At 46.7% G+C, this 25,029-nt stretch overlaps 1 protein-coding gene across 2 annotated transcripts in view; it reads left to right on the top strand.

The window, feature by feature from the left end:
- FIRRM (FIGNL1 interacting regulator of recombination and mitosis) overlaps positions 1 to 25,029 on the top strand; it is a 3,285,109-nt gene that overhangs the window by 700,642 nt on the left and 2,559,438 nt on the right. The window lies entirely within an intron of this gene.

Below are 25,029 nucleotides of genomic sequence, written 5' to 3'. Positions count from 1 at the left end.
ATCCCAGCTACATTACCTATTTTCACTTGGTCTAGAAACTTGGCCAATATTTCTCAGATCATGCATGTTTATTAATATACCTCTGCCGCTAACTAAATACCAGTTTTGATACATCTGCGCTCAATTCATCCAACTAATCTGGGAGGGAAACAACCCAAGATTAAATGGGAGACTCCCATATACTGTTTCACTTGTGAGGGTTGGACGCACTAGACACAGTACTTTCTTGCCTTTGTGTATTATTGCTTCTATCCGATCCAGTACCAACCTCATCTTGCAGTGGAATGATATATAGTGCAACCAATCCCATTGAAATCTCAGATTTGCGCCCCTGACTCAGATTATGCATTTACAAGGCAGGAACGCTGGCTGGACTGCAGACGTTCTACTCGCACTCCATTCCAATCCATAAACACCCACTGCTCCCCTTGACACATGAACCAAAAGTTCTCTCAACTGCACAATAGAGGTTTGAATACAAGTGATGGCCTATATGGAAATAAACAAGTACACTCACTTGATATGTTCACTGGGGATACCCTATACATCCCACTAGACACCTTTCTGTATTAATAACTACGGGGAGAGCTGAAATAAGACACTGTGCATTCCGCATGGAACCTGCCATACTTGGATACATTAATAATGGAATGTGCTACTGTAAGGTTTGTTGTGGGGTAGGGGGCTATGAGTCTTAGGAATAAGGAGGTACAGCAAAAACGAACTTGCTGTGCAATTGTTTGAGGTTTATTTGGGATAAGTTCGAGGTTCAATAAACAAACAAAAGTCTTGTAGCTCCGACAACAAAAGATACTCTGTCTCCTGGCGAGTTTCTCGTCTTTCTCTTCGAAACTCCGAGGCGGGTCCAACAGAAGGTCTTCTAGCTTCGTAGACCCTTGCGGAGCCACACTTCTCCAGTTGAAGTGTGGCTGGGCGGAGCGTGGATCCGTTGGCCTCCCGGCTTCTCCTGCGGCGACCTCGTGGCTGGTTCTACTCCTGTCTCTGAGGACGGCAACCCTGCTCCGGCATCTTCCCGTGTTATGGCGAACTCCTGGGGCGCTTCTTCCTCTGCTGCCGCATTCGCGCCGTTCTCCTCCCGGCGTTGAGTTATCAGCGTCGACGTTGGCTCTGATTGGCGAAATGGGGATGACGTCACAGACGGTGCTCCGTCTTCCGGGTAAGCCCAAGCTGCCTTAAAGGGAGCGTGGCCGTCCTGCACTCGTCGAGGCGGAAAGAAAGAGGGACATTAGTCAGTATCCGACTCGTGGCAGGCAGGGACCCCCTGACACAACCCTGCCCCAGGATTTCCCCGATCGGGGGAAAGAAGAAACCTGGACAGAAAGTCAGCGTTCCCCTGGTCCAGACCCTTGCGATGACAGACCTCGATTTGGAAAGGCTGCAGAGCCAAAAACCACCTGAGGGATACGGTCATTGTGTCCACGGTTCCGTTGAAGCCATGTCAGTGGAGCATGGTCTGTATATAAAACAAAAGGTCTTCCTTCCAGATAGTACCTGAGTTTGTCCACACTCCAGCGGACAGCCAAACACTCCTTTTCAATAATGGAGTAAGCCTGTTCTCTGGGGGACAGTTTGCGGCTGATAAACAGAACCGGTCTTTCCAACGTATCGGAGTCCTCCTGGGAAAGGACCGCCCTAATACCCACCCCGGAGGCATCAGTCTGGAGAATGAAGGGTTTTGTATAGTTCGGAGAAACCAAGACGGGCGAGGTGGTAAGGACTGTCTGTAGTGCCTGAAATGCCTTGGTTTCTTTGGGAGTAGGGGCTGGTAGTCTAGGAGATTACTGAGATTTTTTTTAACAAGTCTGTGAGAGGTCCCGCCAGGTCTGCAAACTGTGGAATAAACCTCCTGTAGTATCCCACCAGGCCGAGGAACGCTCTCAGTTCTCTTTTAGTTTTGGGATATGGGACCTCTAGGATAGCCTTCACTTTCTCTATCTGTGGTTCTATCAGTCCATTACCTAAAACTTAACCTAGATATTTCACCTTTCTAAAGGCCACTCTGGTCTTTTTGGCATTTATATGGAACCCGGTGAAATGAAATGAAATTGGATTTATAAAGCGCATGGCTGCCCGAAAGCGTCCCAGCGCTAACAGAAAATAGAACAAAAAGCAGACTGAGGAAGAAACCAATAATTAGGGGTCCTTGGGGAAAAAGAATAGTTTTAAGTGCCTTTCGAAACTTCAGATGACAAGGTTCTGCACGGATCCAGTTGGGGAGAGCATTCCAATTTTTTGCTGCATTTAAAGAGAAACGGCGACCCCCTGTACGTCCCTTCCTAACTCTGGGGACCCTTGCAAGATTGTTACGCTCCGACCGGAGAGCCCGGGATGGTTTATAAGGGCATATCAGGCTCCTGAGAATCGGAGGTCCTTTGCCCTGCAGAGCCCTGTGGGTGACGCATAGCGCTTTAAAGATGACTCTTTCGCGTATTGGCAGCCAGTGGAGTGCTCTCAGGGCCGGTCTGGCCGAAGATCTTCTCGATGTGCCTGCAAGCATCCTGGCTGCTGCATTCTGCACCCGTTGAAGAATATAAAGGGTGGCTTCCGGGGCTGCCAGAAACAGGGCATTACTATAATCAAGTCTCGATAGTATTAACCCCTGAATCAGAAGTGTCCTTGACTGGGGAGGTAGGAGAGGGAGAACTTTCCGCACTGAACGGAGCAGTCCGAAACAGGTCCCTGCAACTTTCTGTGCATGGGCCTTAAAAGTCAGATCGGGCTCAAGCCACACCCCTAGGCTTTTGATTTTTTCTTTTGGAGTGGGCAGCTCACCTAGGCAGGAGGGCCAGGCGGCTTTAGGGAAAGATGTAAGATGATGACCGAGGAGCATAATCTCAGTTTTCGCTCCATTGAGTTTAAGCCGCGAACTGGACATCCATGAGAATATCTCAACAAGGCAGGCGGAGAGGTTCTCCAAAAATCCTTCTTGTTGGGTTAGCGAGACGACTAATTGGGTGTCGTCCGCATAGGTGACTGTTTTAATCCCAAAGGGGGCGACTACTTCCTCCAGTGGGGCCATATAAACGTTGAACAGAGTAGGGCTCCATGAAGAGCCCTGAGGGACACCACACTGGAGGGGGTGGATTTGGACAGCAGACCACCTTCCCAAACTCTGAAAGATCGATTATTCAGAAAGGATGTGAGCCACTTAAGGGCCATTCCTGCAACGCCCACCTTGGCGAGACGGTGCGTTAGAATTTTATGATCCACCGTATCAAATGCAGCGCTTAGATCCAGGAGGATCATAACAGCGGATCCTCCTGAATCTAAGATTCACCTTGCCTCTTCTGCTACCACTAAAAGGGCTGTGTCTGTCCCTTGCCCCGGTCGAAAGCCAGTTTGAGAATTGTTCAGCAGTTGATTATTTTCCAGGAATCCGGACAGCTGCTGATTTACCATTCTTTCCGCGATCTTACTAAGACCGTGTAGCAGTGAGATCGGGCGCAAGTTGGCCAGGTCCATGGGGTCGAGCCCCGGTTGCCCTTAGACTACTGAGGATCTTTTCAAGGTGTTCTTTATGATCGTCCCATGTTTTACTATAGACGACAATGTCGTCCAAGTACGCAGAGGAGTATTGCTGGTGGGAAGACAAGACTGTGTCCATTGCCCTTTGGAAGGTGGCCGGGGCACCGTGCAGACCGCAGGGAAGAACTGTGAACTGAGAGTGCCCTGAGGGGGTAGAGAAGGCTGTTTTTTTCTTGGTCTGCTGGGTTTAGTGGAATCTGCCAATACCCCTTGGTGAGATCAATAGTTGTGATATACTGAGCTTCACCAAGGCGTTCCAGCAGTTCGTCCACGCGAGGCAGTGGATAGGCATCTTGTTTGGAGACCTTATTGACGGCTCTGAAGTCTATGCAAAAACGAATACTGCCGTCCGGTTTGGGAACAAGAACCACTGGAGAACACCAGTTACTGTGTGATGGTACAATCACTCCTGAACGCAACATCTGGTTAATCTCCTATTGAAAAGCCCGTCTTCTGGCTTCCGGGACCCGATAGGGTTTTTGTTTAACTACAGTCCCGGGAGGAGTAGGTATGGAATGTACCGCAATGTTTGCTCTTCCTGGTTGGTCAGAGAAGACGTCTGTGTACCGGAGAAGAAGAGACCAGACTTCTTCCCGTTGGGCCTCTGTTATGTCTGGGTTAATAGGAGTGTCAAGAACCGTATGAGGGACAGTCGTGAGCGTATGTGCCGCTTGCGGGGGTTTCCCCAGCCATTTCTTTAGAAGATTTATGTGATACATTTGCGTCTTATTCCCCTTAACACGCAGGATGTAGGTGGTTTTTCCGATTTTTCGGAGAACCTCAAAAGGTCCTTGCCATTCTTTTCTGAGTTTGTGCGTAGAGGAAGGCAACAGCACCAAAGCCCAGTCACCAACATCCAGTTCCCTCCATTTCTTTCCCTTGTCATAAAACACCTTTGGTTTGTTCTGAGCTATGGCCAGATGATCATGGGCCAATGTCCTCAATTTATGAAGCCTAGTCTGGAGTTGTCGGGTATAATCCAACAAGGCCTCCGCCTCGTGGGCTCCCTCCTTTTCCCAACTGTCTTTTGTGATCTCCAGAAGTGTTCTTGGAGTACGACCAAACAGTAACGCAAAAGGAGAGGTGCCTAGTCTAGCTTGTTTTTGACTCCGAAGAACGAAAAGGGCCAAGGGCAATAACTGATCCCAGTTTTTGCCATCCCCAGACAAAAGCTTCTTCAGTGTGAGCTTTAGACTACCGTTATACCTCTCAACTAAGCCATCCGTCTGGGGATGCTAGACAGGTTTTAATGTGTCTGATTCGTAGTGGTTTACACACTTGGGCCATTAAGCGTGAAACGAACGGTGTTCCTTGATCTGTGATGATTTCGCGAGGAAATCCCATTCTGGAGAAGACCTCAACCAATTTTTGAGCAATGGCTGAGGAAGTAGCTGCCCGAAGGGGGAATGCCTCGGGGTAACGAGTAGCATAGTGCACTAGGACCAAGGCATACAAATGTCCCCTCGCAGATTTCGGTAATGGAACTATAAGGTCCATTCCAACCCTATCAAACGGCTTACCTATGATGGGTAACGGATTCAGAGGAACCGCCGGGTGTACATAGGGGTTCCTTCGCTGACATATTTGACATTCCTGACAATAGCATTAGATTTGGGCGTATACTCCAGGCCAAAAGAAGTGCTTTAAGATGGCCTGCCCTGTCTTTTCTGCCTCCGAATGCCCTGCTAGTAAATGAGCGTGTGCAAAAAAGAGTATCTGGTCCTTGAAGGCAACAGGTACTAAGAGCTGTGGAACGTCATCAGGTTTAGCCAACCTATACAATAACCCGTTTTGTTCAATGAAGGTGGGATATGTCCTCTGTAGAGGATCTCGACCTGAACGGGCTATGTGCCAAGCGTTGGTAAGGGAGGCGTCGTTCAACTGTGCAGTCCTAAAATGGGTATCCCTAGCCCAGGGTTCGGGAACAAGCAAACTGTTGCGTGGGGCGGCTTGTAAGGCGTCAGACAGAAGGACGGTAAAACCGGGGTTGCCCGTTCCTATTATGACGGCTTCAGGCAGAGAAGCCATGACTCCGACCACTACTTCTGTTCTAGGGCCTGCAGCGGTACATAGGCTAATAGTAGCTAGAGGATACTCCCTAACGTCCCCATGAACGCAGCGTATGTGTACAGTTTTCCCGGGCATTAAGCATGAGGAAGGGACAAGTTCCTGTCGGACTACAGAATGTCTAGACCCAGAATCCAGTAAGGCTCTAACCACTTTCCCATGTATGGTCACACTCACATAGAAGACTGGTCCTGTTTCCTGCGCGAACATAAGTGAATATGGAGCGTAACTGACGTCCATGGGTTCTTCGTCTTTCTCCTTTGTTTTTTTCTGCAAAACCTGGCTATATTACCCCATTCACCACAGTCATAGCATTGGGGACCAGAGTTAGGCTGAAACTCGGGTTTGGAAAAGCGTGGTCGTGGAGGTTCAAACGGGGGTTTTGGGTACTTCTCTTCGATGTTTCCTGGCACTGGTTTAATAGGTTTCTCTGGTTCTCTTATAGTGGGACGCCCTTGGGCGCGGGCATAGGAAGTGGCCATTTCGATAGCATGTTCAAGAGTAAGACCAAAGCTGTGTCCGATAGGGCAGCGCCTCAAGAAATTGCTCGAGATATATTTTATTCATCACATCGTCTACATTCCCATCCTGTGGCTTCAACCAAAGGTCAACAGCTGCTTTCAATTTATAGAACAAAGTCTTAGGTAGATCCCCTGGGGTTCCACGTTCCTGTCGGAACTTGAGCCTGTGTCTCTTCATCCACACCCAAACGGTCGAGGATGTATTGCTTCACTACGGCGTAAACAGAGGTGCCGTCCTTATTGATCATCTGATAGGCGGATTGTGCTTCTCCTGTTAAGAGAGGGGCGAGGTAGAAAGGCCACCGATCCCCAGGCCAAGCACTGGCCCTAGCAGCCCTCTCGAAATTCAGGAAGAAGGCCAAAGGGTCATCTCCTGGGGTAAACTTTTCTAAAGGGACTACAGTTCCTGGGGGTGGGCCATTTGTCCTGCCTTGTCCCAATACCGTCATGAGGTGGTTTTGACCCTCGACCAGTTTCAATAGGTTATCTGATTGAGCCTGTATGGCAGTAGTAAATGCCGTGCGGTCTGCTTCAGCTTGAGTAGAGGTTTGGCCAATTGCCCACTCGAGTTTGTCCTGGCCCTCTTTCAATTGTTGTAATAAGGCTTCCATCTTGTATCAGAGAACGGTTCGCGGAAATCCGAGTCACGGCACCACTTGTAAGGTTTGTCGTGAGGTAGGGGGCTATGAGTCTTAGGAATAAGGAGGTACAGCGAAAACGAACTTGCTGTGCAATTGTTTGAGGTTTATTTGGGATAAGTTCGAGGTTAAATAAACAAACAAAAGTCTCGTAGCTCCGACAACAAAAGATACTCTATCTCCTGGCGAGTTTCTCGTCTTTCTCTTCGAAACTCCGAGGCGGGTCCAACAGAAGGTCTTCTGGCTTCGTAGACCCTTGCGGAGCCACTCTTCTCCAGTTGAAGTGTGGCTGGGCAAGGAGTGGATCCGTTAGCCTCCCGGCGTTTCCTGCGGCGACCTCGTGGCTGGTTCTACTCCTGTCTCTGAGGACGGCAACCCTGCTCCGGCATCTTCCCATGTTATGGCAAACTCCTGGGGCGCTTCTTCCTCTGCTGCCGCATTCGCGCCATTCTCCTCCCGGCATTGAGTTATCAGCGTCGACGTTGGCTCTGATTGGCGAGATGGGGATGACGTCACAGACGGTGCTCCGTCTTCCGGGTAACCCCAGGCTGCCTTAAAGGGAGCGTGGCCGTCCTACACTCGAGCCGGAAAGGAAGAGGGACATTGGTCAGTATCCGACTCGTGGCAGGCAGGGACCCCCTGACAGCTACCAAGAAACTAATCTTCAGACTATACTGGGCTGCATTGGAAGAGACCACAGTACTGGTGCACACTACAAGGGTTGAGTATGAAGAATAACTATGCCTAGAAAATACTTGACTCAATACATAAATTCCGTTGGCCGTTAGCGTGGCCGTTGGGGACAATGTCAACATCACTAAGTTAGCATGAGCCCTGCAGTCATGCAACTTTGCGCTTGTTACTACATGGCTTTATTTTTCTAAAACACTTTGTTTGTACCTTTCACATGAGAACTGTCTGCTGTGTTCGTTCTCTGCCTGTTCTTGGAGTTTAGTCTGAACATTGTAAGCAAGATCAATAAACAATGCCCCTTGATATTCTGTTCTGGTCAGACCCTAGCACCTAGACAAAACATACCAATGCAGCTGTTGTTGGAAACTCGTACTTTAATATTATGGGGATACATGGAGAGTGAGACTGGGGATACATGGAGACTCTCCCTGGAGAGTAATCTTTCCAGGGAGAAGAGCGAGACAGCACCTATGATGTAGAACTATCATCTATAATCTAAGGTATGGGGTATGCAGACAAAACCCAGAGATCTTCCAATATAAATTAATACTTCTTAGCTAAGGGAGGGAGGTTAGGCTCTATAGTCTTTTCTCTATTGTCTTTTCATTATGACATCTCCCTTCATGATATATGGACTACCTGCTATGTTGAATTTATTTGTATTCTGCATTTTCTTGCTTGTTGTGCCACCTATACTGCATGTTAGGGCATTTTAGTTAACATAAATATTTTAAACTGTTTTTGTGTCTGTCAGATCTTATTGTGGACAGGTACAAGAGTGAGAGCGAAAGGGTGTGTCTTGTTACCTCGATTCCTGAGAGATCTGGGAGTGTTGTGTTCTGGGGTGTCTAATCACTTGTTTATCTGTGAGTGAGTAGGAGAGCAAGTAAGACACTATAGCTAGTCGGTCCTGGGCATATGGGTACTCAGGTGCAACAAGAACAATTGATGGACAGAATGCAGAACAATGTCATACATTCACCCCAGTACAGAGATCTGGGCCTAAATCCTTATTTTTTTTAGCTCACCATGCCATTCCAGTTTGGACCCAGCCATGTGCAAAGCAGTCTTGACCCTGGGCCCAATGGGAACAGTCCAGCCCGAACTGCCAGGCCGGGTTAGGCTTTATTGTTTTTTCTCTATTGTCTTTTCATTATGACATCTCCCTTCATGATATATGGACTACCTGCTATGCTGAATGTATTTGTATTATGCATTTTCCTGCTTGTTGTGGCACGTATACTGCATGTTAGGAGACGTTAGTTAAAATAAATATTTTAAACTGGCTTTGTTTCTGTCAGCTCTTGTGGCGGACAGATACAAGAGTGAGAGCTAAAGGGTGTGTTTGTTACCACGCATCTTGAGAATTCTGAGAGTGTTATGTTCTAGGGTGTCTAATCACTTGTTTCTCTGAGTGTGTAGGAGAGCAAGTGAGGCACTATAGCTAGTCGGTCATGGGCTTATGGGTACTTAGGTGGTAGGATGACTTAGTCCTTACTCACTAAGGTCCCATAATCCTACTGCTAATTGTTCTGCTCTTGGGCAGAATCCCTGCAACATGGCGCTGCCAACTTTTGGTCTGGTACGTATACACGCGATCCCAGAGTAGCGCTTGCTTGTCCAAAATCCCTCTTGCCAGTTTATGAAGACGTCCTTGGTGGGAGGACTAGGCCTCCTATATTTTATGATTATAGGTTTTTCAATCTTGAGATTGAAAAGGTTTTTGTTTCGATCCTTTTTTGCGCTACCGCTTTCCTTACTTTCTTTTCTGTCTCTCTCATGGCAGTAGCTATTCCGGCGCCTAACCCCGCTGCGCCCAAAGCGATATTAATTAGCCACGGAGTCCTTGTTGCTGGGGCTACTAATATTTTTGTTTAGAGGCAGACGCTGCTTTTCGCTACGAGGTCTACTCTTGGGTTACCTTTCCCGTGGTGGATGGGAATGATAATTTGTTTCATGAATATATGGGAGGTGCTGTTACGCGTGCTCATCGTTCTTATGCATTGCTTGAAGTTCCGTTGTCAGCTTGGGAGCATTCCTTTTGGTTTAATGGCGCCCTTCCTCATCCTGTTTCAGTTGTTCAACTGGACCCCATGTCTATCAATGAGGCCACTTGGCTGGTTTTACACCACATCCTAATTACATGAATGCTACTCTTGCAGAGCTTCGTGAGCTACATAAGACTTTGATTACCTTACCTAGAAGTGTCACACAATTGGTCACATGCTATTCAAGTGGCTCCGGCTGGAGCTGCTGCTCCGCCACCTGGACACAGTGGTCTTGTTTTAATTCCCATCCTGATTAACTCAGTGAATGGCAAATGTCCTGAAAATTGAGATGATTTACTGTTTTGGCTTGCACAGAAATTTGAGCAGCTAGAGGCTGTTTTTCCACATACATCTCCTATGGAAAAAAAAGGATCCTTACAATGAGTTTTCGAGTAGTCTAATTCCTACTTCAGCTGACTGTACCACCTGGGGGGACGGTGTTTGCCGCGGGGTATACACTGTACTTTGGCACCTCCTCCATGAGTGTTCTACCGAGCGTTCTAAAGCAGTTTCAAGATGAACATGGGGCTGGGCCAGCCCTGGATCTGGGGATAAAATTAGTGGGCAGGTTCCCTATTGTCTCCGAAATGATACTGGCCAACATTTAAGGTAAGGCAGTTTGCTTGGATGTGCGCCAGCGCCTAGCAGCACTGATGGACATGGATTGGCAGCAGCAGTTGCTGTCTGTTTTTGCGGCTGTGTATACATCTTTAGGACACAATATCTTGGGAATTCGGCCTATTGCTCAGGCGCAGATTAAGCCCCCTTCTAAATAGAAGTGTCGTCCAGTGTTTCCTAAAAAGGCTTGGAACAATAGGCATCAACAACTGAAGCCTAGTTCTCATGCGGGTTTGCCTCCACCTGATGCTTCTGAACATAGATATGATTTGCGATACTGCTCTGAAATTAAAATGCCAGAGAGGTTTCAGGTCATTGATCCTCGTTCCTTTCTGGAATCATCAGATCCACAGTTCAGCGGAGGGGGATGTCAGGATCGCAGACAAGGCAAGTCTATCCAACCCACACGTGACCCGGAGTGCCAGTTTGACATGAAAGTCAAACAGGAGGGACCACCTCCATATCATGCTCTATTTCCGAAGAAAAAAGTTGCCGCTTTGACAGCAAAGTATGCCCCAGATGGTGAGAACCCTGTTCCTCGACAGAAGTAGGGCGGTGACCCTCCTCGACAGTGCGGCAGACACTCCACCAGCATCTGGAGGCGAAAGCAACTGATACTTTCATTACAGTGGAAACAGCCGACACTTGAGTTGCCCCCCGTGATAGGCTCTATGAAATAGGCCTCCACATTGAAGGTGATATTAAACGCACTGCTTAAGCAGTCTTCTGATGCCGACGGGGGATTGGCCTCCCCATTTGTTCTTGCTTCCTCTAAATGGGATGATGTTATTCTCCCGAGTTTTTTGCAATACATCCCAGAAGAAACTAAACTTGCTTATGCATCGGAGTGGACATTAGCCCTTGCTCCTACCCTATATTTTTATCATACAAAAAACAATATGTCCAGATAGAATCATTTGTACTATATCAACCGGGACTTTAAAGTTCTATTTAGAAGCTCATGTATTTTTATTTTACTCTGTTTTCACTGATTTTCAAACAAACAAGATTACATTATTATTCACATGTCATCTTGTAGGACAACACATATTTTTTGAAGGTTTTGGAATTTCAAACAATCAAAAACATTTATGCAACATGACAAAAATGAACAAAACAGTTCACATTACAATCCAAAAAACAATACATATAACACCATACGTGAATAACCAGTCCTTGTTCTACAAAAACACCTGGCGGACTCTCAAAATTGGTCACAAAGGCTACTGCCTTCTGTCCTGCCTGTGTGTAATGATCAGGGAATATTCGTTTTTAAAAGGGTGTCGTCCTATTGGGAAGCAAATAGAGTAGACATTCACTCGTGACACACCCCACTTATTTGTCCCATGAGCAACTAGCCAACGCGTTTCAAACTCTGTCTTGATTGAGGGTTCTCTTCAGGACTTGTACTTGGCCTTGATACATATGTTTGTGCTTGTAATACACTCACTGTTCAGTATCACAATTCTTCACTTCACTTCACTTCAGCATTCCTGCATTAACAGTGTTTCCAGAAAGGATAAAGCAGGGAAATTTGCTTCAAGACCAGCATTACACACAGGTAGGACACAAGGCAGTAGCCTTTGTTAACAATTTTGAGAGTCCGCCAGGTGTTTTTGTAGAACGAGGAGTTTTTTAACGCTATTTTTTAATCAGGCGGGTTGGGACAGAGATTCGCCTGAACATGTAGTTCTTTGCGTTCTACACCACAGCCCCAACTGCAGTACCCCAAAAAACGTGATGTAAAAGCATCCGTAAGTGAAATTCTTACCCAGTTGAAAAATCAGGGTGTGATTGAACCTTGTTTCTTCAATGAATAATCATCTCCTTCCTATATTGAAACCGGCCGGTTCATATCGTCTAGTTTTGGATTACAGACATTTGAACAGTCATGTTCGTACCTTTGCGGTACTGAACACCCATAGCTCAACATTGTTACAAAGAAATATAAAACTGCTTTAGATATTTTCAATGGATTTTTCAGTCATGCTTTGGCTTCTGAAAGTTGTGACTCGACAGCATTCAGCACATTAGGCTATCAGAATAGATATGCGAGATTGCCTATGGGAAATAATAAAAGCCCAGGTGTGTTTTCAGCACACAGTGTGTCAGTTTTGCATGAGATTGATCCTGATGCCTTCTCATACGTCATGACGTTTACTTGATGGATGATGAATTAAATCTGCATCTCTTTCTTTTAGACCGCATTATCACACATTTTGCTGACTCAATTTTGCTAAATCACATATAGCCTTCTTGGTAGTTCTTTTTCTTGGTTATGGACTCAATAATAAAGGTAGGGGGTTGAACCACACTTTCTAGAGAAATGTGCTCAATTGCAAACTCCATTTACACTAAATAAACTGCAATCTTTGCTCGATTTTTTTAATTTTGGGAGGACATACATTCCTGATTATGCCCAGCATATCAAACCACTTTATGCATTGTTACAACCCTCTCTTTACTGTCTTCCAGCTGGCTTCCGGAACACACAGCAATTCTTTTGTCTTTGCAGTCTGATCTTCTTGCGACAAACCTTTTGTTAACACGAGACAATTTCCCAAATTTGTCATAAGGATTGCACCAGGAACGTTAGGTTTTACTTCCTTGACATTCAATGAAAGGGACACGGTCCCCATTGCTTACAAATTGCATTTGTATACATCAGCGGAGTTGTGCTTTTTCTCCATTGAAAAAATCTAGACTGCTGTACAGATGCCGGTTCTTAGTGGATGCTCTCTGGCACAGGGAAAACACATTCTCGTGGTTTCGCCCAAGCCTCATTTAGAAGCTGTCACAAAGGCGAATGTTCCAAATTCTAAAGCTTTACATCCATGTTGGATTCAATGGGCAAGTTCGTTGACATCAACAGATGTCAACTTTATCTTTGACCCTTCTTTGCAGACACAGGAGTTTTTACAATATGAACACGTTCTTCCTCCTCCATTGTCTTTGCTTCCTCTTAAACAGTAAAATTGTATAATTTACACCGACGGTTCCTCTCAACATGCCGTTGGTTCTAAGCATGCTTATTCAGCAGCCTGCGCAATTGTAGCAGGCACGATTGTTGATGGTGATTTTATGTCTTCCTTGGTGCACACACAATCCCTTAGTGACGTTACGGCTCAATTAGCTGAGTTACGTGCTTTGGTTTTAGATCTGGAATTTGCTGATCCCGAAGTCCTGACACTTATAGTGTGTGATTATTTTTACTGTCCTTTAATGACAACCAGTTTTTGGGTCACAGGATGATTATCGTGATTCTAAAGGTAGCGCAATTAAGCATAAAACGCTTTAGGTCCAAGTGGCCGCTCTTAAGGAACGTCTGCCACTCACACATGTTATTCATAGGTTAGGACATCAGCGTGTGGGAGCACATGCTGTTGGTAATTCTTTGCCTGATGAGGGAGCCACATTTGTAGTAGCCACATGTTCAGTAGCAGCAGTCACTAGGTCTATGACTAAAATTGATGATGATATTCATGCGGCTCTTGCTGCTACGAAGGAAGGGATGGAGTTTCCTCAAGGTTTTCCTTCACGTTACACATATCACTTGTCTCCTGATCAAGTCCCATTTGCAACTATTCCATCCGTTGGAGATCGGCTGATTCCTAACGATGACTGCACACATTCTGTAATAATTGCTGCATGAGGGCGTGGCATCTGCTATCGCCTGAGTGACTGCAACAATTTCATTGTTACAGCAACGTTTCTGGTGGCGTGGTTTGTATCAGCAGGCACGCAAATATGTTCTTGTTTGCGATATTTGTCAACAAATTAAACCTTCCACAGGAGCAGGTCCACCACATACTCAAGTTTACATTTCCATTCAGCCCTTAGGCTGCATTTACCTTGATCACTGCGGTCCTTTGACATCTTACACTACATTTAAACACATTTTGGTTTCAGTGGATTCGTGCACAAGGTTCCTTTGGGTTTGGTCGCAACTCAGTGCTGACGCTCAAACTATTATTAAGGATTTGTGTGTCTTTGTCGGTATATTTGACTGTGGCACTTTCCATTCTGACCAAGGTCCAGCACTTGCCTCTAAGGCTTACCGGGTTGCGATGTAGTCTTTGGGAGCGCAGGTGCAATTCTCGTTTCCATACCGGCCTGAGGGCAATTCAGATGTGAACAGTGACTTAAAGCATTCTTTAACAGCTAGGGTATTAGGTACTGGCAGGGGGTGACTGACTCATCTTTACAGAGTCCAGCGTGTACTAAATAATCTCCCAAGAAGATCTCTGGGTGGGCGGACCCCATACGAAATGTTCTTTGCCAGACCTTGATGGCCTAGACGTTGTGGCGGCTGCCGCAACATTTGACGTAGATAACCATTTTGCTATGCTACAGGATATACAAAAGACTTGTGACACTCTTTCAAAAGATCATTTGCCCTTGTACACAGAAGCAGCAGAGCTGATTCTTGTTACTGTCTGGCTTCCTAAAGTTGGAGATCAGGTCTGAGAGAAAGTGGAGAACAAAAAAGAATTTAGTCTCTCCTACCGTGCAAGAGTCCCAGTTCTTGGATTGAAGGGTACTTGTACTGTGATTTTACCTTCACTGCCTGGTTGCAAGGAGAATCAATTCATTTCCATTGAACATGTCAAGCTACACCATACAGCTGATACTGAATAGTATGCCTAGAAGCATTCTTCGGTGGGATGTTTTACTGAGTCCATTGATTTCCCCGACAACTCCACTACAACAGGAAAGCGAGGTGGAGACTTCAATCGATTTGGTGCCTGTTTTACCATCCACTTCAATGGCCATATCACATTATGCTCTCCACCAGTCGATCTTACAATTGACATTCCTGAAACTGAAATTCATTCTTCTTTTAATGCAGATCAACCCCCACTGTTTCATCTGGGTGCTAGTGGTTATTACATGGAAAGAGATGGCTTTTCTTCCAATTCTTCTTCTTCGTCATCAACTTCCATTGTGGCAGAGCCCCCAACTTGTATTTGCGTTTTCATCTCCTGGTTTCGAATAACTTACTTGGTTCCTTCTTAGACATACTTTTGACTGGTGTTCATGATGATGTTCCTCTTCATGTGGATTGGTTCTGTGACAGTTTTTTTCCTTCTAATCAGTGGCCATTTGCCTGAACGCTCTGCAGTCCATTTGGTAGATGGAGTATTGGCCCCACACACTCCGTCTCATAAAATGAAGAGGGGTCAAGCTCTTGTTAATATTTCAGCATTTCCAGTCGTTGATGGTATAGTTTGGGATAAAGATCCATTCGAAGTCTACGACCCGACCGAAACAATCCAGACTCCATACGTTTTTCATGTCTCTTTGGGTGATGTCATCATGCCAGGAATACATTCTGACGACTCGGATGTCAATGCAGTTCATTCACGGTTTTCAGACTTTAAATATAACACTGCATTTGAGACAGAAGATCTGTATTTAAATTCTGCCAATGTTGCTGATTTATTCTGTTTTCAACATCATGGTCATCATTTTTTACACAAATCAAATACTGTCAAAAATCCAGTTAATTATACACAATGGAGGCATTGTCTGACACCATTCCAGTGGAGTTCCCAGACACAGAAAAATAGGTTGTCTATTTTTCAGGTTATAATTTTTCTGACCCAGTCATATTACTATAACTTGAATGTACCAACATGCACAAAATTCATGCTGACTCATAATAATTTGGTCTTTTCTTCAAGTTTCATAGCCGATTTGTCCTTAAGAGGTTATGATTATTGGAAGGACATGATTGATTTAAAATCAATATGGGGTACCAAAGATTGGCAGGTGCAGAGTACTGAATCATTACATTGTGCATGTTTAATACCATCACAGCTGATATTTTTTAATCATACTGCTCAACAAACTACTTGTTTTGGTTGGGCAACTTTTAAACATTTAAATACGCGCTCAACTCCGTTTTTGGCTGCCTATGACACTTGGCAGCAATACACAAATTATTCTCTAGATGACTTAAATGAGATGATTCAAAATGGTACTCTTAACTTATCCAGAATTGCTTAAGTAGGCTGGTTAGTGTGGCCACTCAATAGCAATACATGTCAATTATGCTTTTCTAATGCCTCCAGTGGGTTTACGCTCACTAGACCTCACCCTCGTCCCCCTCGTTCTCATACAGTTACTGTGAGAAGTTGGCCTGATATGTGATGTCCACTATTCTAGTGGGCACCCTGTATCAGTCCAAACAACCCTAATGGTGATGGTTATAAAGTCCACCTTATAGACCAGCTATCCTAGTGGTAGCATGGACAAAGCAGTCTTAGGCTAAAACTTCAGAGACCATGCGAAGCCATCTATTTTCCCACATGTAACCCCTTGAAAACCAAATGAAAGGACACCACACAGGTTATATATAAAATATATATGTATTTATTACTAACACAACCCCTCTGAACTCTTTGAGGTCAGAGGCACAAGCACATAACAAGATACTTAATTATCATACAATAAGTTGCACAAAATAAAGTCGAGCTCTAGGGGCGTTGCAAACCACATACTAAAATAGTGGTATAAGAACCACGTCACGAACAAGGAATAGGCCTAGGGCCTAGAGAATCGCTGGGGCTACACTAAACTACCAAAGGTTAGGAGGCAGGAGGCCCACTGGAAGCGTGTGCAGTGTCTTAACACACATGCGAGTTACCATAGGGATACAATGGGAACGTAAGAGTCAGAAACTAGTTGATTTAGGACCAGGTTCCAGGTTTCAAGTCTTTATTTTGATTTTGACAAATCATAAAAGACACATTATAATACATTAATAAATCAAACAATAAGTTTTAAAAAACTTTTGGAAAGAAAGGAATGCAAAACGTTAATGGGCAAAGACTATGTACATTTGAAACAAACCATCTAAACTACACAATAATAACCTTAAGTAAATTGATTTTAAAAGAATTAAAAAAAAAGTATTAAACATCTGGGAAGGGAAACCTGAATTAAAAACATGATATTTTAGTGATACATTTCGAATCATGTCAATCAATAGGAAACCATTTCATGCTTAATGTGCAAAAGATGCAGAAAATAATAGAAAACAGATGTTTTAAGCAATATGCAGGATATGTCACTTTATGAAGCACTATGTGCGGGCTCTGGTAACTTTGACGTATGTTTTAACCTTAAAAGCCAGGCCCAACCCAAATATTTAGCCAGGCTCACTACAAAGACCTCAGAGGTGTTAGTCTTTAGCGCCCGGATGGCTTCGACAGATGTTTTAAATGGTAAGCGCTGGAACAGTGGTTTTAACCATTTCTTTCGAGGCACTGAATAACTAGGGCAAGCAAAGAGAAAATGACCCTCTGATTCTTTCTGTCCCGGGCAGCCTTTACAGAAAATCGATACCCCTGTAGACCATTTGTTTACAAAAGAGTTCAAGGGCAAAGCCCCCACTCTGAACTGATGATACAGTTTCTTGTCCAGCGGTTTGGTTATGACATCCCAATAGGACTCTCAGGACAGATCTAGCTTGAATGTTAGAAACCTGCCCGTGAGACTGACATTGCTGGAAAGTGAGACTCGATTTAGGCGAATCGAGGCCCAATACAAGGTTTTGAACTCTTGTTTAGAGGGGAAAGTATTGGATAAGGGGGATGTCCAGAGCTGTTCTAAACCCATGTCAATGAGTATGGTTTTTACAGCATGGAGCCAAGGGATTTTTCCAGATCCACTGATTGACCTGACTTCTGCTAGTTCTTTTGCGAAGAGAGACAGGTCAGGAGAGGTCCATATTCGTCTCCAAAGGGCCACCAACCTAAATCTAGCCATCTTGTTGATCGGAGGGCACCCTAAATCCAGACAAAGGGGGATTGAGGGGGTCGACTGTGGTAGGCCTACTAGGTTCCGTAAAAACTTGCATTGGGTTTTAAAGAGGTTAAGGAGATCCATATAGCCCCAAAGATCTGCGCCATATAGGATAGCAGTAGTAATTTTGGCGTCATAGATCTTGAGGGCTGGGAGGACCCGCTTAGTGGTGGATCTCTTTTGCTCTTTTATGAGACAGCCCGTTAATCGTGCAAGCTTGAGATGTTGGGTGTTAATTTGATCTTTCCATCTCAAGCGGCAGTCAAGGGTGACTCCCAGGTAGGTCATGGTCTCGACTTGCTCGAGAATAACTCCATTCAACCTCACGGAACTCCGGACAGGATGGTTTCTAGAAAAAAACATAAACTTTGTTTTCCCCACATTCACCGCAAGATTGTTAATGGCACAAAACTCCTCAAAGCGGTCCAAAGCCCGCTGCAGCCCGCTGCGTGTTCTTGAGAGGAGTAAGGTGTCATCTGCGAAGATGAGCAGTGGGAATCTCGTCCCAGCCAACATTGGGGCATCAGTGGGGGTGTCCATAAAGAATTTCACCACTTGGTCGATGAATAAGAGGAAAAGTGTTGGTGCCAGGACGCACCCCTGACAGACACCTCTAGTTACGGGAAATGTTTCCGTCACTTGTCCCTGGCCTCCCCACCTCACCCTCGCATAATTATCCTCATGGAATTTAATTATGAGGTCAAGTAGTTCTGATGGACATCCTAAGTTTTCCAACACTCCCCACAGTTTGTCCCTTGGCACCAGATCGAAGGCGGACTTTAGGTCAATGAATGCAGCAAAGATGGTACCGCCGCCAAGCAAGACCACTTTCCAATAGATCAGGCAGAGTCTAAACACCTGATCTATGGTGCTTATTCCTGATCTAAAGCCCGCCTGCATGGGGGATAATATGTCCTCTGTTTCAATCCAGCCCTGGACCCGTCCCAAGACCATACGTGCGATGATTTTTTGTATGGAATCAATGAGACTAATAGGGCGGTAATTCCCTGGCTTGGACCTATCGCCTTTTTTAAATATTGGTATTATCTCCGCTCCCTTCCATGATTTTGGGATCGTGGCTCCTTTAGCTAAAGAGTTAGCAATCATAGTTATATAAGGAAGCCACAAGGCTGGATTAGATTTAAATAAGTCCGCTGGTATCAGATCCATGCCCGGAGCTTTCCCTCGCAGGGTCAAGCCCAAGGCCAGCTCGGCCTCTGAAACTGAGAAAATGAGTTTCTCCCCGTGGGTGTTTAACGGGGGTGACCTACCTGAGGATTTTAGGGCTTTGGAGTCATCGGCTCTGAATTGGGCAGAATAGAATGTTACCCACTCATCCAGGGGTACATGGTTAGCCGGGGTACACGAGTCCGGGTCCTTCCCCCACTTGACTAGATCCCAAAACTTTTTCTGGTTGTTTGAGGTGGAGGCATCCAAGAGATCTGACCAGAACCTATCCTCCCACTCCCGTTTGGATTCCCACTGGGTTTTTCTATAATGGAGCCTAGCCGCTTTGACTGCGACCATGTCCCGAGTTTTAATAGTTTTAATAAGATCAGAGTGGGCCTCCCTACATTTTTTGTTATACCATTTCTGGGGGAGGGGATTAGCTTTGGTGGAAGCACTCCGGCAAGGGAGGGAAAGTAGGGACTTTAAATGGTCAAAGCAACTGATGTGGAGATTAATAACATTGTTAGCCAAGCCCGGGTTTCCCCCCAACAGATCAATTTTTAACATGTCGTTATACACATTATTGGCCATTGTGTTAACATTGTCCCATAAGGATTTATCCTCCATGATCCGGGACCATTTCAACCTCCTCCTGTCATTGGTTAACAAAACGTCCCCTGTTTGTGAGGTGGTGGGCTCCACTAGTCTCTTTAAATCTGGTAGTTTCAATGATAGTAACAGCGGATTATGGTCACTTTCCGGGTGCTGTATTACTACCATGTCTACTAGTAAGGACCAATATTCCAGTTTTAACAAGACATAGTCCATGCGGCTCCGCCTTAGGCCATTATCGAAAGTACAATTGGCTTCTTTATCCGAACTTGTGCGGCCATTACAAGCTCGGAATCCCCTGTTTAGGCAGAGTGCCATCCAGTTCACTGCCGCCTCGGTTGCTTTGGCCATTTTATCAACTATTAGATCAGGGATGTCCCAAGCAGCATCCTCAGCCGTGCTCCAACTGTCCCCCATATCAAACAATGGCTCTATGGTGCAATTTAAGTCTCCAGCTAAGATGGTGACATTCCCACTGCCCATTTCAACAAGTTTGTGGTCGATAATGTTCAACAATGGCGGACTACGGCCACCAGGCAAGCCTCTGGCATATATGTTAAAGATGTACAGATCCCGTTGGTTAGCCTTACTTAGTTTGATTGAAAGGAGATCCGGGTGCTGAACAGGTAGCTCTGTTGGATAAAGACCCAATGACTGCTTCACCCAGATCATTAAGCCACCTGAGGCACGCCCTTTGCCCCCTTTAATTGCAGGTTTAAAGAAATTGGCATAGCCCAACTTAAAGACTGGTTCAGTTGCCCAGGTTTCTTGGAGCAAAATAATGTCATATTTATCCACAAAGTCCAGCCAATCTGCAGAGGAAAAGCGGGCCTTGATTCCTGCAATATTCCAAGATAAGATTTTCAAGTTGTCAGAGGATGGAACCACAGGGGGAAATTGCAAAGGTGAAGCTAAAATAGGTGCCTTTTTATGCCCTCTATCCTTCTTATTCTCCATGAGCTTGGCATTATCCATGGAATCAACAATTATCATAGCCTCTTGAACATCTCTGGGTGTAGGTAGGTTAGACGCCCTAGTCTCTTGGCCTCCCCCAACTGCATCTAAGTTGTCTATTGGATGCGGGGTCTCCATGCTATACCCAATTGGCTCGTGGCCAGCTACTTTAGCAGGGGAAGACTCACTGGGTGTTATGTGAAGTCAATCTATGGCCTCAAGATCGGAGAGGGGGCCAAAGTGATTAAAGAGAAATGGGCGTTGGCGGTCAAGAGGGGTTAGTGCCAAGGGGTATCTTATGGCTGGGGCCTTACGGAAGGTGGAGTATGGTTGGATGGGTCTTTGCCTATGAGGGTAGAAGTATGATAGGCCCAAAGTTTGTACATCCCCCTGTCTAGCAAATCTAGCTTCTCTTCGGATGGAATCTACCACCCATGGGTCCTTAAACGTGATCAAGATGCAATCTCCCTCCAGGTCCTTGGTCCCATGACCCACCCAGTCCACTCTTCTTACAAATAATATCTCAGTAGGAGAGGAGGGGGGTAAAGGTCGATTTTTATTTAACCAGAAGATTACTTTGTTACGGAGATCCCCATAAGACTCCTTTCTGCCTGGTTTTAGCGGGGCAACACCTGTCAAGACTATTGTATGCTGGGTTGCTTCGATCGGTAGATCAACGCGAGGGGTGGTAAATCTTCTGCGACTCCCCTCCCCGTGGTTGGTGTTAGTGCGTTGGCCAGCAGTGTCTCTATGTGGGCGGGGGGGGGGCAGGGTTTATTTTAATTTGTTGGGATGGTCCCGTGCTTTGTTGCCCACAGGAGTTGTGTTTGTCCGTGATCTTTGTCTTGGATGTCTGTGTTAGAATACTCGTGGCTGGTTTAGAGGATGTGGCTTTTTGCTTCTCCCCCCCCTGTGAGCGTATTGGTGATTGGCCCTAAAGTTTTGTTATGGGTTGAATTGCTCATTGCCAGATTATTACTAACTAAGTTTTTTGGGGCTGTTTGTGTTTTGCTAACTCCCATATGACTAGTGCCTGGTAGTTTTTGTAGCATAGCATGGTTTGAGTTAATTATAGCCTCCATGCTGTCAATTTTTGAGGTCATTAGCCTTGTCCGCTCCAAAACAGGTAGTAATAAAGTTTTAAACATGGCCTCCATTTTCACTAACAATATTTCATCGCTGTTAAGACACAAAGGGCAGGTGTTTGAAGAACCCAATGATGTGAGGGAAGGGCACAACATATTAGAAAACACAGAGGGATTTTGTGTGTCAAGGGGATGCTCAGAACCCTGGCTCCCTTTGTCTGGGACATCATTTATTTTTGGGATCTTTCGTTCTCTCCCCACCGACAGTCTAGAGTCTTGCTTTCTCTTTTTGTTGTTAAGGTCAGTATTTAAATTTGGAGAATTGGTAGTTTCAGCAGTGTTAGAGACATTAAGGGGAAGGTATCCAGATAACTGGCTAGGTTCGAGCCCCCCGCTAGTCTGTAAATCGCCCCCCTGGCTAGCTTGTGAGTCATCTGTACTGTACCCATCTTCCTCCAGGGTAGGGGCCGTTGGACTCACCCCCACACTTTCTAGATGGACGATAGCGTCCGTGGAAGAGGCTTGAACACAATTAAAAGCGGTATGTGGTACAGGGCTGGTAATGGAGGCTAGTCCCCCCAGCGATGAGCGCTTTCCGCTGATAAGGTCAAGCGAGAGTCTTTTTTCGACCATGGCAATTTCCTTCTCCAATATCCCCGTAGCCCGTGTAATAAAGGCGTCAAGGGGGCCTGATACGACTCCCTTGGTGGTATGGATTTGGACTGTTCGTTCTTTGCCTGACCTTAAGGGCATTATAAGAAGTAGGTGGGGTGAAGAAAAAAAAAAAATCTCAGTTAATTTTAATCCGTCCTTGCAAAACCAAAAGGCAAGGGGTAGTAGGGTGAGGGCCGCCGCCTACCTTAAGTGCCTCCGAACGGCCAGGGGGGGGTGGGCCCGGGCCGGACTCTGCCGTACTCGAACGGCCTCAAACGGCCCGCTCTTTGCCCGGTCTTCGCCCCGGTCGCTCCCGTGCGCTCTCGCGCAGCGGGTGCTCCGCCCTGTGAAAAAGGGGAGGGCAGGGGGCGTTGCCGGCAGGGAGAGCGGCCACAGGTGTTGCACGCAGGGACTCCTGGTCAATGGAGTCCCTGCTAGGCTGCTAGCAGCCCCGCCGGTGTCCAGAAGATGTTGCTGGTTGTAGGGCTCCCCCTCTATGCCCCACAGGGAGTCTCTGTGCGCAGCGAGACCCACGCAGCGGGTCCGGCAAGGCGTTGCTGGTCACAAGTTAATCCAAAGTCTGGCAAGTCGCGTGAGCCTCCTTCCGTGCTCCGTGAACCGATGATCCGTTTGAGGTTTCCCGCTTAGGCAAGGGAAACGCTCGGTTTTCACTCCGATTGTCAGGGGGCGTTGCCGGCAGGGAGAGCGGCCACAGGTGTTGCACGCAGGGACTCCTGGTCAATGGAGTCCCTGCTAGGCTGCTCGCAGCCCCGCCGGTGTCCAGAAGATGTTGCTGGTTGTAGGGCTCCCCCTCTATGCCCCACAGGGAGTCTCTGTGCGCAGCGGGACCCGCGCAGCGGGTCCGGCAAGGCGTTGCTGGTCACAAGTTAATCCAAAGTCTGGCAAGTCGCGTGAGCCTCCTTCCGTGCTCCGTGAACCGATGATCCGTTTGAGGTTTCGAAGATTTAGGACACTTCCGGATGGACTAGGAGAAAGCTACTGAAAACTAGGACACTTGGATAGTCAATACCCACAGGAGCACCGGAGTACTCGCGTTACCTCACCCACGGGAGCCATGTGCATAGGTGTCAAGTTGTGTCGGGTTTTGTCGCTGAATCCTATAGAGACCTGTAAAAAGATGCTGCAGGCGACCAGGAGAGAAGTGTCCGGTTGGATCCAAGGGCGGATCGAGGATGAAGAGTACCTGAAAGCAGAGGGGACAGAGTCTGGGTCACTAGCCAGTGACCAGGCAGGAACCAGGCGATGTCGTGAAGCAATCGGGTGATGTCGTGAAGCTTGTCTCTGCAGCCATGTGGACCAGGAGGCGTCGGCGACGACCAGGAGCTGGATACGGACTGTCCCACGAAGGATCTCGCTGTTGGCGGTGTCGGCTTTGAGTCAACAGGCCTTGGCAAATGCAACCCACGCAGGAATCGAAGATGGGCTTCTGTTCAGACCAGCAAGGTCTGGGGCGCTTCTCCTTTTCAGGGAAGCAGGGGCAAGCCTCGAGCAACCAGGCCAGCCGTGTAGATTCAAAGGTTTGCCTTCACAGAGGCCACTAGCCAACGGGCAAGTGACCGGAAAGGCGCGTCGAGCTCAAAAGTACTAGAAGGCCCAACGCGGCACTCGTGGAGTCTGGAGGGCTGTGCGTCGGTGCAAATGTGGCTCGGTGCTGGGGCTTCTCAATCCCCAATGCACAACTTTGAGGGTGCCTCAGAAGCTGCACAATTAGCAATAAGCAGGTTTTTCAAGATGTCCGGTCCCACGTCTCACGTCGTCTCTACGGGTCTCAGCTCTGCTGCAGATGTGGGTCGGGGTCGGAGAAGTCTGGAAGTCTAGTTCTTGTCAGGCTCTTTGCTCGGGCTCCGGCGGGAGCGTCGACAAAGCAAACAGGCAGATCACTGGTGGTGCCTGTTTGCACAAGGTGGTCACTCCTGGACCACAAGGGAGATTCTTCAGTCTTCTAGTTGCAGTAGAATGTCGAAAGGTCCAGAGTTTCGTTTCAAGTTTCAGTTCAGGATAATCTAATGTCTCTAGTCTCCGTTCCTAGCTTTATGCAAATTAAAGGGGCTGGATTACCTACTAGGTCCCTCCTATGGGTGGGACCAGGGAAGGAGGTGGTTACACCCCTTTCCCTTTGTCCAGTTTCGCGCCAGAGCTGGGGCTGGAGTGCCCCAGCAACTGGTTTGAACCGGGCTATGCATGGGACACCTTGTGTACCCCAGGCAGTGTCTCATTTCACTCAGCCCTCCCTGCCCCAATACACTATGGCCTGTCTGCTATGGCCTGTCTGGGGTGGTGCTAGCACCTCCCAAGACAGGAAACCTATTTTCCTAGCCTCCCTCGCTGGAAAGACTCCCAGCAGCAGGAGGTCAGACTTGTGTCTGTGGCAGCAGCATCCATTTTGTGATGCTGAGTCTCTGGTTAACTTTAACCGGGATTACCAGGAACAACATGTCTTCTCCCTCTAGAAGGGTGGAATGCTACCCCCGTCGCCAGAACTGGCGAGGGGGTAGTATTCCAAAGCGTATGACACCTTACACGACATGTTTTGATAAAGCCAAACCGAAGTTATCATTTAACCGCGAGGATTATAATGCACTTAAGAGTATAT

Source organism: Lissotriton vulgaris, chromosome 1_1, assembly GCF_964263255.1.
Source record: "Lissotriton vulgaris chromosome 1_1, aLisVul1.2, whole genome shotgun sequence".
In the NCBI taxonomy this organism is placed as follows: Eukaryota; Metazoa; Chordata; class Amphibia; order Caudata; family Salamandridae; genus Lissotriton; species Lissotriton vulgaris.
Note: the sequence above shows the minus strand (reverse complement) of the source record. Positions and strands in the feature narration are given on the sequence as shown.